This window comes from Polypterus senegalus, chromosome 17, assembly GCF_016835505.1.
Source record: "Polypterus senegalus isolate Bchr_013 chromosome 17, ASM1683550v1, whole genome shotgun sequence".
In the NCBI taxonomy this organism is placed as follows: Eukaryota; Metazoa; Chordata; class Cladistia; order Polypteriformes; family Polypteridae; genus Polypterus; species Polypterus senegalus.
In genome coordinates, this window is record NC_053170.1 from 77,139,694 (window position 1) to 77,153,446 (window position 13,753).

The following is a 13,753-nucleotide window of genomic DNA, read 5'->3' on the forward strand; positions in this document are numbered from 1 at the left end:
AAAGATCGCAGACATGCTATAAGCGCCTGTCGTCAATGGGTCATACTAGGAACATTATAAAGATCCCGCTGCAATTAATAACAGCGCTGTTGCTGTATCAAGTTGAATAAAACTATTGTTAAAGTACTTAGACTCAGCTTCATATTTTGGGGAGCATGATGGGGACTCGCACTTCACAGCGCACACACACAGTCACAATGCTGTAGTAAACAGAGAGACGCGCTGGGCGAGCGAGATAAGGAGAGAGAGAGACGCTGACCATGAGCAAGCAAGCAAGATAAGGAGAGAGAGAGAACAACCATCAGCTCAGTTGTGATCACATGACGCTCAGCCGACAAACTGTACCCATACTGCTCGTATTGCAAGACATCGCTCGTTTATCAAGTCAAAATTTATTAAAAATTTTTGCTCGTCTTGCAAAACACTCGTAAACCAAGTTACTCGTAAACCGAGATTGCACTGTATATATATATCATATCAGGAACTTTGTTAAACAGAACCTTCCAAATTTTCCTCATCTTGCACCCTCATCCACACTGGAAAAAATATTGCTTAATTTCAAGGAATTAGACTCCATCTCTACAATATATAAAATCATTTTACAATCCCTTCCTTTCAAAGATGCAAGAGGACACTGGGAAAAAGATCTCTCAATTAATATATCAGAAAAGGAGTGGAAAGTAGCAATGCAGAGAATTCACTCGAGCTCCATATGTGCAAAGCATACAATTATACAACTCAAAATTATATATCGAGCACATCTGTCTCGACTAAAACTCTCCAAAATGTTTCCAGGGCATGATCCAACCTGCGAACGTTACAACCAAGCCCCAGCCTCACTGGGTCACTTGTTCTGGGCATGCAACAAATTCACATAATTCTGGACAAAAAATTTTAATTACCTTTCAGACGGCCTTGGACTCACAATCTCTCCTAACCCATTAACAGCTGTGTTTGGGGTTCTTCCAGAGGGGCTTAAAGTGGAGAAGGACAAATAAATTGTGATTGCATTCACTACACTGTTGGCACGCAGACTCATTCTGATAAACTGGAAGAACCCAAACTCTTCTGTTTTAAGTCAGTGGGAAACTGATGTGTTATATTATTTGAAATTGGAAAAAATCAAATACTCAGTTAGAGGATCCGTACAGACTTTTTTCAAAACATGGCAGGATCTAATCAGTAATATTTTAAAATAAGTTTATAAAGCACAGAGAATTTATTAATTTAGGTATGTTTACAAGCCTTAAATTTTACGCCGTTTGGCTTGCTCTCTCTCTCATAGGTGGGGATTGATCTGTTCTTAACTAAATTCTTCTTTTTGTAAAAACTTGATTGCTTTGTATGGATTGTAATAAAATTAATAAAAAAAAAAAAAATGTCTGAACATTCCCACAGTGCATTAAGCTGGCCAGACATTAGACCCAAAATGATTGTTTTACATTTGAGAGGTCTGCTGGTCAAACCCTGGTGCAGTTTTTTATCTTTTATTCTACTTCTTCTTTCTGCTGCTCCCATAAGGGGTTGCCACGGCGGATCCTCTTCTTCCATATCTTTCTGTCCTCTGCATCTTGTTCTGTTACACCCATCACCTGCATGTCCTCTCTCACCACATCCATAAACCTTCTCTTAGGCCTTCCTCTTTTTTTCTCTTGCCTGACAGCACTGTCCTTAGCATCCTTCTCCAAATATACTCGGCATCTCTCCTCTGCACATGTCCAAACCAACGCAATCTTGCCTCTCTGACTTTGACTACCAACCGTCCAACTTGAGCCGACCCTCTAATGTACTCATTTCTAATCCTATCCATCCTTGTCACACCCAATGCAAATTTCAGCATCTTTAACTCAGCTATCTCCAAGCTCTGTCTGCTGCTTTCTGGTCAGTGCCACCATCTCCAACCCGTATAACATAGATGGTCTCAATACCATCTTGTAGACCTTCCCTTTCACTCTTGCTGATATACATCTGTCACAAATCACGCATGACACTCTTCTCCACCCATTCCACCCTGCCTGCTCTCTGTTTTCCACCTCTCTTCCACAATTCCCATTACTCTGTACTATTGATCCCAAGTATTTAAACTCATCCTCCTTCGTCAACTCTACTCCTTGCATCCTAACCATTCCACTGACCTCCCTCTCATTTACACACATGTATTCTGTCTTGTTTCTATTGACCTTCATTCCTCTCCTCCCTAGAGCATATCTCCACCTCTCCAAGGTCTCCTCAACCTGCTCCCTACTATCGCTACAGATCACAACGTCATCAGCAAACATCATAGTCAATGGAGACTCCTGTCTAACATCGTCTGTCAACCTGTCCATCACCATTGCAAATAAGAAAGGGCTCAGATCCGATCCCTGATGTAATCACACCTCCACCTTGAATGCATCCGTCACTCCTACTGCAGACCTCAGCACTGTCACACTTCCCTTGTACATATCCTGTACAACTCTTACATACTTCTCTTCCACTCTTTTGTACTCTTTCCACTGCTCAACACACTGTCCTCGCTTGTGAGTACGTTTCCATCTGTATCCTTTATTACCCTAACCTGCTGTACATCCTTTCCAGCTTAGTCCTTCTGTCTAGCCAATCGGTACATGTCCTTTTCTCCTTCCTTAGTGTCCAACCTCTCATACAACTCGTCATACGCCTTTTCTTTATCCTTCGCCACCTCTTTCTTCTCCTTGCGCCTTATCTCCTTGTACTCTTGTCTGCTTTCTGCATCTCTCTGACTATCCTACTTCTTTGCCATCCTCTTCCTCTTTATACTCTCCTGTACTTCCCCATTCCACCACTAGGTTTCCTTTTCCTCCTTCCTCTGTCCAGATGTCACGCCAAACACTCTTCTTGCTGTCACCCTTACTACTTCAGCTGTAGTTTCCCAACTGTCTGGTAATTCTTCACTACCACCGAGTGCCTGTCTCACCTTCTCCCTAAACTCAACCTTGCAGTCTTCCTTTTTGAACTTCCACCATTTGATCCTTGACTCTGTTCTCACACTATTCCTCTTTTTGATCTCCAAAGTCATCCTACAGACCACCATCCTATGCTGCTTAACTACACTTTCCCATGCCACCACTTTGCAGTCTTCAATCTCCTTCAGATTGACTTTTCTGCATATGATGTAATCTACCTGTGTGCATTTTCCTTGACTCTTGTATGTAACCCTATGTTCCTCCCTCTTAAAATACATATTCATCTCAACCATGTCCATCCTTTTAGCAAAATCCACTATCCTCTGATCTCCTTCATTCCTCTTGTTGACACCATACCTACCCATCACTTCCTCGTCTCCTCTGTACCTTTCACCAACATGTCCATTGAAATCCACTTCAAACGCCACTTTCTGTTCATCACTTCATCCAACTCGCTCCAAAAACTTCTTTCTCATCCATTGCACACCCAACTTGCGGGGCATATGCACTAACAACATTCATCATCACACCTCCAATTTCCAGCTTCATAATCATTACTCTGCCTGACACTCTTTTCACCTCCAAAACATTCTTGACATACTGTTCCTTCAGAATTACCCCTACTCCATTTCTCCTCCTATCCACACCATAATAGAACAATTTGAATCCACCTACGATCCACCTGGCCTTATTCCCCTTCCATTTAGTCTCTTGCATGCACAATATCAACCTTCCTTCTCTCCATCATATCTGCTAACTCTCTCCCCTTATCAGTCATACTGCCAACATTCAAAGTTCCAACCCTCAGTTCCACTCTCTTTACTTTTCTCCTTTCCTCCTGCCTCAGGATACGTCTTCCTCCCTCTTCTTTTCCTCCTTATTCTTCTTCTACTTCGACCAACAGTAGCTGAATTTCCTCCAGCACCCATTTAGCTAACAGTACTGGTGGTGGTCATTGTGTACCCGGGGCTCAACCAATCCTGTATTTGTATTGTTGTCCGCATATTGGTTTGACAAAATTTTACACCTAATGCCGTACCTGATGTAACCCTCCCATTTATCTGGGCTTGAGACCGACACAAAGGAACACACTGGTTTGTGCTTCCCCTGTGACTGGGTTTTTATAGTGTTTTATAACCTTCTTAACACTAGAATTACCAGAGCCTACGAAAAAACTCGTAATTCCGTCCCACCTTAAACTGCTTCTTAAATCCCTTCACACCTCTCCGCCAGCGCCCTTTGTCTTCTAAATGTGCTGATAAAGAGAAGCCGGCTATTCCATCCCCCCACCAATTTAGAACGTGCACGAACTTCTCTCAGCTCATGCCTTCATTGAGTATCTGGGAGTGAAGTGGAGTTTTAGAGCGGAAATAATAGATCGTTGTTTGGAACACACGCATTTCATGTCTGTTCCGTTTCTACAGTAATCTGTGTCAACACATTGTTAAAACAGAAACTTTTTTATATTCTAGTAGTAGATGACAAAATGTAGGCATAAACTATATAATGTATGAAGCCTGAAGTCCAAATAGCAAAGAAACATTTTCACAAGAATAACACAATTGCACTTTTATTCAAACATATAACTGCAGAAACAAAAAGCCGCCTTAACATGCGACATTGACACCAGTTCACTGTAACTGACTCCGTGGCTCAATAGACTCAGCGCCCGCTTGGGAATCAAGGAGTCGCGGGTTCAATCCTGCGCCCCTCCGTTTTGAGAAGTAAACTGCTCTTGTCTTACTGTTTTAGAATAAAAGCATACTTTTGATTTCAGTCTGTAACAGCCGGTGCAGTTTATGATCCTTGTAAAGGTTAGCTTTTTTTTTTTTTTTATTCACTTTTCACTCTCTCAGTCGCGTTCAGAATCAATCCATACAACACCATCTGACACGGCTGTTTTCACTAAAGACGCGCTATAGCTCTGCAGTGTACCACGATGCATACTAACGCACAATCACCCCCGGTTCTGACACACAAACGCTGGCGAAGCTGCCTTCTTCGTATCTCACCGTCACTTGCTTTTCGTTTTATTGAGTGTTACTGCCAGTCGCCGCATGTTGCTGTATGCTTTTTCTTTTGTACTACAGGACATGCAGAGGAAAGAATGGTAAAGACCAGTAACTTCGGCGCTATATGCAATCATCAGACACTCCCCATCTGCCCATGTCGTTCAAGCACAGGAACATATATTGGTGTAAAAGTATAACAAAAGTGCACTTTTTCCATCGCTTTTCCTGTAAGAAGCAGTGTACACACTCTCTCTATCCAGCATACAGCAACATGCGGGACTGGCAGGAACACTCAATAAAACTGAATAAAAAGAAAATCAAGTGACGGTGAGATACGAAGAAGGCAGCTTCGCCAGCGTCTGTGTGTCAGAACCAGGTGGGGGGGGCGTTAGTATGCATCGGGTACAACGCAGAGCTACAGTATAGCGCCTGTATTCTGTTTCTTTTGTACTCGAGGGCACGCAGAGGAGAGAATAGTAAAGAGCAGTAAGTTCGGCGCTATATGCAATCATCAGACACTCCCCATCTGCCCGTTGTTTTGTTATACTTTTCAATACTTTTTATACTGCTCAAACGGGCATGCTCAAAAAATACACGTGTAATGCCACGAAAAGTGCACAGACACTTCATTTCAACAAACAAAACAAGTGCACTTTTATTCAAAACTACCTGTACAACCGAAGAAAAAAGAAAGCAAGTTACTTCCTATATTTACGACACGTGTACTTGTTGCAGTGTACACACCTCTCTGTGCTATGGTTTCTATTACACTGAATGAGCACCTGACACTGTACTTTCTTCCCTGGGGGAAGGTCCCGCATCAGAGAATTTCCAGTTCCTGCATAAATTCACACCCGATCTGACGCTGTTCGTTTTCAAATAATATTGCATTAGTGCGATTATATTTTCACATATATTGTCTCTTTCTTTCAGGTGTGTAATAGAAACCACAGCATAGAGAGAAGTGTGTACACTGCTTCTTACAGGAAAAGGCGATGGAAAAAGTGCACTTGAATAAAAGTGCACTTTTGTTATACTTTTACACCAATATATGTCCCTGTGCTTGAACGACACGGGCAGATGGGGAGTGTCTGATGATTGCATATAGCTACCGAAGTTACTGGTCTTTACCATTCTTTCCTCTGCATATCCTGTAGTACAAAAGAAAAAGCATACAGCAACATGCGGAGACTGGCAGGAACACTCAATAAAACGAAAAGCAAGTGACGGTGAGATACGAAGAAGGCAGCTTCGCCAGCGTTTGTGTGTCAGAACTTCGGGGTGATTGTGCGTTAGTATGCATCGTGGTACACTGCAGAGCTATAGCGCGTCTTTTAGTGAAAACAGCCGTGTCAGATGGGGTTGTATGGATTGATTCTGAACGCGACTGAGAGAGTGAAAAGTGAATAAAAAAAGCTAACCTTTACAAGGATCATAAACTGCACTGGCTGTTACAGACTGAAATCAAAAGTATGCTTTTATTCTAAAACAGTAAGACAAGAGCAGTTTACTTCTCAAAATGGAGGGGCGCAGGATCGAACCCGCGACCCCTTGATTCCCAAGCGGGCGCTGAGTCTATTGAGCCACGGAGTCAGTTACAGTGAACTGGTGTCAATGTCGCATGTTAAGGCGGCTTTTTGTTTCTGCAGTTATATGTTTGAATAAAAGTGCAATTGTGTTATTCTTGTGAAAATGTTTCTTTGCTATTTGGACTTCAGGCTTCATACATTATATAGTTTATGCCTACATTTTGTCATCTACTACTAGAATATAAAAAGTTTCCGTTTTAACAATGTGTTGACACAGATTACTGTAGAAACGGAACAGACATGAAATGCGTGTGTTCCAAACAACGATCTATTATTTCCACTCTAAAACTCCACTTCACTCCCAGATACTCAATGAAGGCCTGAGCTGAGAGAAGTTCGTGCACGTTCTAAATTGGTGGGGGGATGGAATAGCCAGCTGCTCCTAGCTTCTCTTTATCAGCACATTTAGAAGACAAAGGACGCTGGCGGAGAGGTGTGAAGGGATTTAAGAAGCAGTTTAAGGTGGGACGGAATTACGAGTTTTTTCGTAGGCTCTGGTAATTCTAGTGTTAAAATCCCTTTGTAGGTATTTAAACAAGGAAAATATTTCAGTATGCTGTATCAGTTAGAAGCCTAAACATGGCAAAGCCAAAGACACATTTGTTTTTTTTTCCCCATTTTTGAAGGTCTGCACTTACCAAGTGGTGTCATCTGAACCAAACATTTTCATTTAGTTACATACTATACATATAAAGGTTTTAGTATGCAAAATTTGACTCTGCTTAGGTAGCTTAGTTCTTGAGATATGGCCTTATGAAACTAATGAAAAAATAATGCAGTGTCAAATTTGACACCTCTCTTCCCTCACAAAATTGGCTGTATGTTGGAAAATATTAATCTTAACATCAAAATAATTTTACAAGGGTGTCTGGACAACATGGGTACACATGGTATTTTTTGAGACTGAAGTGCGTGGAATTTCTGAAAAATAGGGTGATTTGACATGTATGACCATTCTTAAAAAAGCATATTTTGTTTGAGCGCTATTTAAAAACACAGAATTTAAAAAGCGCATGTAAAAATACTAACATTTTACCGCATTCAGTCTTGCTAGCAACCTTACACTCTATAAGCGAAAAATGATAATTAAGTTTGTCATATTTTTGTTAGTAAGTTGTTGCTAACTTGTTGCATAAGAAATTAATGTGGCATACCTGTGGAACTGCATCCACACTGTATCATATGACCCCATGAGAGCTGTAAGCATGATTTTATTGGCAGCACCCTGAGGTATGCATACAAGGGGTAACAACCTCTTTACTGCATGCTTTAAAACTATTTTTATACAGTTTACTTATGGATTCTATAAAATGGGTGAGGTAGTAATTTAACATCTTATTAAAGAAAGAAACATCCTCTTACAGGAAATATTAGTAATCAAGCAGGAGAAATGGTGTTCGTTGTATTTTTTAATTATTCCTTGGCAGCATTCTTCAAAAGCAGTCTGTTACATGGTCAGAATGATCAGAGAAAGAAAGAATAGAGGTTCATTTCATAAACTATTGAATTTACATACAGTGTCAATCAATGCATACATTTACTCTGGTTGGTTCTTTGGTTTATACCCAAACAACTTATTAAAAATTAAAGTCTGGTATATTATATTCTGGTTTTTCTTGAAATTTCTGTGAATATAGCAATTGTCAATTCTGGTTGTTTACATGACATCTGCTGATTTTTTAGTCATCTAGTCATCTTTTTGTATATTATGTGGTTCACTTGACCCCTTCCTGGCCTCCTGTCATGCCCGCAAAGGTTTCTGACCTTCATTAACCCTTTATGCAATTTCTTTAAGATATAAGCTATGTTACCCTAGAATTATTCTTCCACATTCCCCCTTTCGGGATTACTTAATGCCCCACTAAAACTATAAGGACCGGTTTCCTACTGTAATTCTATTCTTAATATGTTTAATACATATGTGTATAGTAAATATGCCCCCCCTTTGGGACTAAAAAGAAGTAAGATTCCTGGCTAGCTGAATTTGGAGAAATAACATAAATCAGTGGAAATAATACCCAAGATAAGATAAATCACATAAATCAATAATAGCTAATAGAGATAAATCACATAAATCAATAGCTAGTAAAATCAATAATAGTGAACATAGAAAAGCAAGTCAGACAATAACAATATCAAAGTCCATTTTCTTCAGAGTATACTTGCATTACATGCTTTCTCCTATAAATCTCAGATTTGTGTCCCATAACCTCATAACTTTCAAGTATGATAACACATTGTAAGCAACTATTTGAGTTCCTTTGCTTCCATCAAACATTAGTTGTCTTAGTTCACAGAAGTGTACCTAGTCCTATATTTTTCATCAATGATCAGATAATTTAATATTATTGTTGGTGGCAACACCAACAGCACAAGTATTTACTTTAAATACTTCCAAAATCCCTAGTTTATGGTGCCAATCATGTGTGCAATGATAACAAGAGACAGAATCCTTATACAAACAACCATGCTCACATTCTTGTGCTCTCATTCACAAACTTGCCCCAAGTTATATCCTGCTGTCTTAAATTAGATGATCACCTTTGCTGCATAAAAATAGCTATCTTGCTGAAACTAGGTGTCATGTTGATCTTTTTTTTCTTTCAGTACATGTGCCTTTCCTGTTTATTTATATAGCTAGTGACTTCTCTGCCTGTCTGTCTCTCTATATAAAATCACTCCTGATTATATATAACATCAAAGCCTGATTATATAAAGTCGGCGTCGGAATATATAAACTCATTTTTTGAATATATAAAGTCAGCGTAGGAATATATAAAATATTCCCGAATATATAACATTTCCGTGCTTATCATTTCACTCGTACTAGTGAAAGGTAAACTTCGACAGAAGCCACTCAGTCGATCAGGCTTGTGAGGTTTGTCCAAAAATGCACCCATACAAAAAGAATAAATGAATATAGTGTTCAAAATGCTGGGCAAATAACTTCATTTTGAATGAATTAACTGAACAGTGGGTTTTTTTTAAATATTTTTCTGAAGATGTTTTTGTTAACTTAGTTCATTACATTGTATTAGGAACTCATTAAGTTTACTAAAAATGTGCCTGAGTCGTTTCAATCAATATCAATATAATGTGACTTTAAATTTATATATTCAGGAATGAGGTTATATATTCCAACGCTGACTTTATATATTTGGTAATGACTTTATATATTCTAATGCTGACTTTATATTCAGGAATTACTCTATTTATTCAAGTTTTGACTTTATATTTTCAGGAATGACTTTATATATTCCGAAAATCATTGTAATTGCCTGTTTGGCACCCCATAGGCACTGTATAATAGATATATAAAAAAACAGCTAAGGGGATAGATACAATGCTTTTCCTTCCAATCTATCTATATACGATAGGCAGAGAGGGAAGCTGTTACATAATAATAAAATTACTGTTATTACTATATAGGCAGGCAGGCAGGCAGAGTGGCGAAGGTTAAAAAGAAAAAAAAAACATTTTCTCCCCAGTTGGGAATCGAACTCGGGTCTCTGAGGCATGGCAAGCCTGCTGTGCTATGAGTCAGCAAATCTTAACAGTATGCTACAGAAGCTGTTGTATTGTTCTTTGAACCTTTTGTGAAAGTGTTTATTTGATGTTTGGACTTCAGGCTTCATACAATTTATAGTATAAATGTATTTACACAGATTGTAGAAATGGAACACAGATGAAATGCGTGTGTTCCAAATAACGATCTATTAGTTCCACTCTAAAACTCCACTACACTTGCAGATAATCAGTCAAGGCATGAGCTGGGAGAAGTTCATGCACGGGGTCGGTGGGGGTATGGAATAGCCGGCTGCTTGCAGCTTGTCTTTATTAGCACATTAAGATGACAAAAGACACTGGCGGAGAGGTGTGAACGGATTTAAGAAGCGATTTAAGGTTGGATGGATCTACAAGTTTTTTCATTGGCTCTGGTAATTCTAGTGTTAATGCAAGCCACTATCTTATGTCAAGGTCACTTTAAAATTGTAAGGGTTGTACCCAAGCTTCTTATTGATGTTAAAGTCTTCTGCCATCAGCTGGGATCTTTAATTTGTATTGGGGCTTTCCAGTTTCACAAACTGCACACTGACTACTCCATGCATAAGAAGCTCCATCTCTGTTGTGCCAAATTATTACTTTGTTTTTGCCATCTTCTATATTACTTAGGCCCAAAAAGCCATAATAATTAATTCTCCTGTATTACTACCAACTTATTTCTGTCTGTATGGGCCTAATTACCCCAGTACCTAAAAACACTGTAAGCACTATCCCACAAACTTCATTTCCCTTTTCTCATGTTATACATGTTTTAAAGGTTTGTACTAAACCCTGTATCTAATTTAGCACATTTAAACCTTAAAATCCAATATCATAAAATGTGTGTCCTATTGTTAATCCTAATGCAAAGTTCTTAATACATTAATATTTGCATTTGTTTCATCCTTCTGTATCAGTTATTATTACACAATAAAATTCACATTTTTCATGAAAAACAATAGTCAAAAAAACATACAAGTTGAAGGCCCTTATCAAAGCATCCTGGGCTTCCAGAACATCTCAGCAGTGCCACAGGCCGATCGCCTCCATGACTAAGATAATTGTCAGTTCTAATTTCGGGCGCACCATAATTATCTCGTTGGCTTTATGTCTTTTGAGATTCTGTTGGGAGTTCCCTCCGGGATACTGAATGCCTTAACGTTAGGCGCCAAAAACTGTAGTAGAAATTTAACATCTTATTAAACACAGAAACATCCTCTAACAGGACAATTTAGTAATCAGGAAGGAGAAAAGTTGTTCATTGTATCTTTTAATTACTCCTCAGCAAAATTCCTTGGAGGGATTATTCTTCAAAAGCAGTCTGTTACAGTATGATCAGAATGATCAGAGAAACAAAAAATACAGGTTAATTTTATAAACTATTGAATTTAAATATGATGTCAATCAATGCGTACATTTACTCATTTACAAAATAAAAATCTATTATATTCCAGTTCTTCTTACACATTTTGAGATGAGCAACCACCCTTGAACCTTCTTTGCATATAACAACTGTCCTTTCTGGTTGTTTACAGGACATCTGCTGATTTCTTAGTTGTTGTTCAGTACATTTTGTTGTTCACTTGACCCCTGTCTGGCCTCCTGACATGCCAGCAAAGGTTTCTGACATTCATTAACAAACTTTATGCTATAGGATATAAGCTATGTTACCCTAGAATTCTTCTTCCACTTAAGTAACCTCAAATTCTTGTTTATTCACTTCATAGGTTGCATACGACAATATGTATTGCATGATGTACTGAATACCTTTTTTCTTAATTTTAAATGAAAGAAGCGTAGGTAAATAGAGGTTTTGACAGCATTGAGAACCAAGTCTGGACAAGGCACCAATGAATCACAGTATTGCATGCCAATACTCACTGTCACATACAGAAAGTGGAGATGTCAGCCAGTCTTAACCTGCATAGTAGGCACACAGGAGGAGCCAACTCTGGAAGAACTGGTAAATATCCACATACACTGTCACCAGATTAGTTTCAATCCTGACCCCTGGAGCTGTGAAGTCGGAGAACTAGCCACTGCTCTACCTTGCCACACATAAAAACATAATTTACACTAAGATAATTAAAACAAAATATTAGAAAAAACACATGTGCGCTGCTGTTCTCTGCTTGTATGCAACCAGAACTTAGTTTAGATAGCGTTCATTTTTTCAGTTAGAACTATTTTTGTTGGGTGTAAGCTCTTGTTAAAAAAAAAACACACACACACACACAATAAGCACTCACTTAAACTGCTGGCATGTCAGACTATGATAACAGTGTAGTCCAGTTATCCTTTCTAGTTTGGCTTTTGGATAGATCAGCTGTATTTCTCTTTCAAGCTCAAGTGTCATGAACACAAACTTTTTTTTACTTTGAACAGTTTCTGCTGTATAGAAGTACCATAAACTGTTTTTGAAAATAATGTTACTCTGTGTCATAATTCACAACTTCATCACCACAGTATTTCATACTTTGCCAGTCGTATGTCTTAAATTTGGTAGAAAATTACATTGCCAATTAACTGTCCATACAGCTAAGCATCTTAAACTAGCTCCACTCACTTGCTGCAGGAAAATAGCTAATTTCAGCACCAACATACATTAGACTTCAGGAACACCTTTTGTGAAGCAGTCTTTTTAAAAATACTTGTAATATAAGCACTTCAAAAGTATCAAGATTTCTGAAGAGGAACCAATGTAAAGTGTAAAGGTGTATTTTTTGTTTGTTTGTTTTTATGTACAAAGTACTTGTATACATCTTTATATCATAGTAGGTAGCAGAGTATTTCCAGTGAATCATTTACTGACATGTGTTTTACTTTGGACTCTTTTAGTATTATTCAATCCCCCCACCCCGGTTAGTTTTACATGGTTGTCATGAATGACAAACTCAAAAGAGTGCAAGCATTCATTGGCTCAAAAAGAAACTGCTAAAAAGCTATAATTAATTTTTTTGTAAGATACACTTTTATTTTGATAAAGCCATTTTTGTAAAACAAATGAATGACAGAGGGTTATGTTATGAAGGAAATGCTAAATAGTTAGAAATAAAGAAGAAAACAAAAAACATACACACATATACAGAGTCAATTTTGAATTGCTGCGTACCAAAGTGTTTCAGAGGAAGACCCACACAGCTATGTGAAAATTAATCAGATTCCACTCAGACATCAACAGAGTGCTGTATCTGTGGGGCATCAATACTAATTAATGTAAAACAAGTAGAAACTTAACAAAAAGAAGTAAAATTTGATCCCTTGCATGAAGTGCTCTGTGTTCATCATTTTAAGACACTTTGTAAGACATATGAGTAGACATTTTCTAATTTGGTCAGTCCCCAAATTCCATGGCACTGGAATATAGAACCGAAGTCTCATTGTGTTATTGATATGACATAATATCAACATAAGTTGACCCAGTATATGATATATACTGTGGCAATCAAGGGGTCACCTTAGTTTCTCTGGAACAGCAGAATACAATGATTCCCTCGCTATATCACGCTTGGACTTTTGCGGCTTCACTCCATCGCGGATTTTAAATGTAAACATATCTAAATATATATCACGGATTTTTTGCTGATTCGCGGATTTCTGCGGACAGTGGGTCTTTTAATTTATGGTACATGCTTCCTCAGTTGTTTTGCCCAGGTGATTTCATACAAGGGACGCTATTGGCAGA

At 38.5% G+C, this 13,753-nt stretch overlaps 1 protein-coding gene across 4 annotated transcripts in view; it reads left to right on the forward strand.

Moving 5' to 3' along the window:
- Nucleotides 1–13,753, forward strand: part of macf1a (microtubule actin crosslinking factor 1a) — an 826,555-nt gene that overhangs the window by 508,006 nt on the left and 304,796 nt on the right. The gene's annotated exons all lie outside the window — the stretch shown is intronic.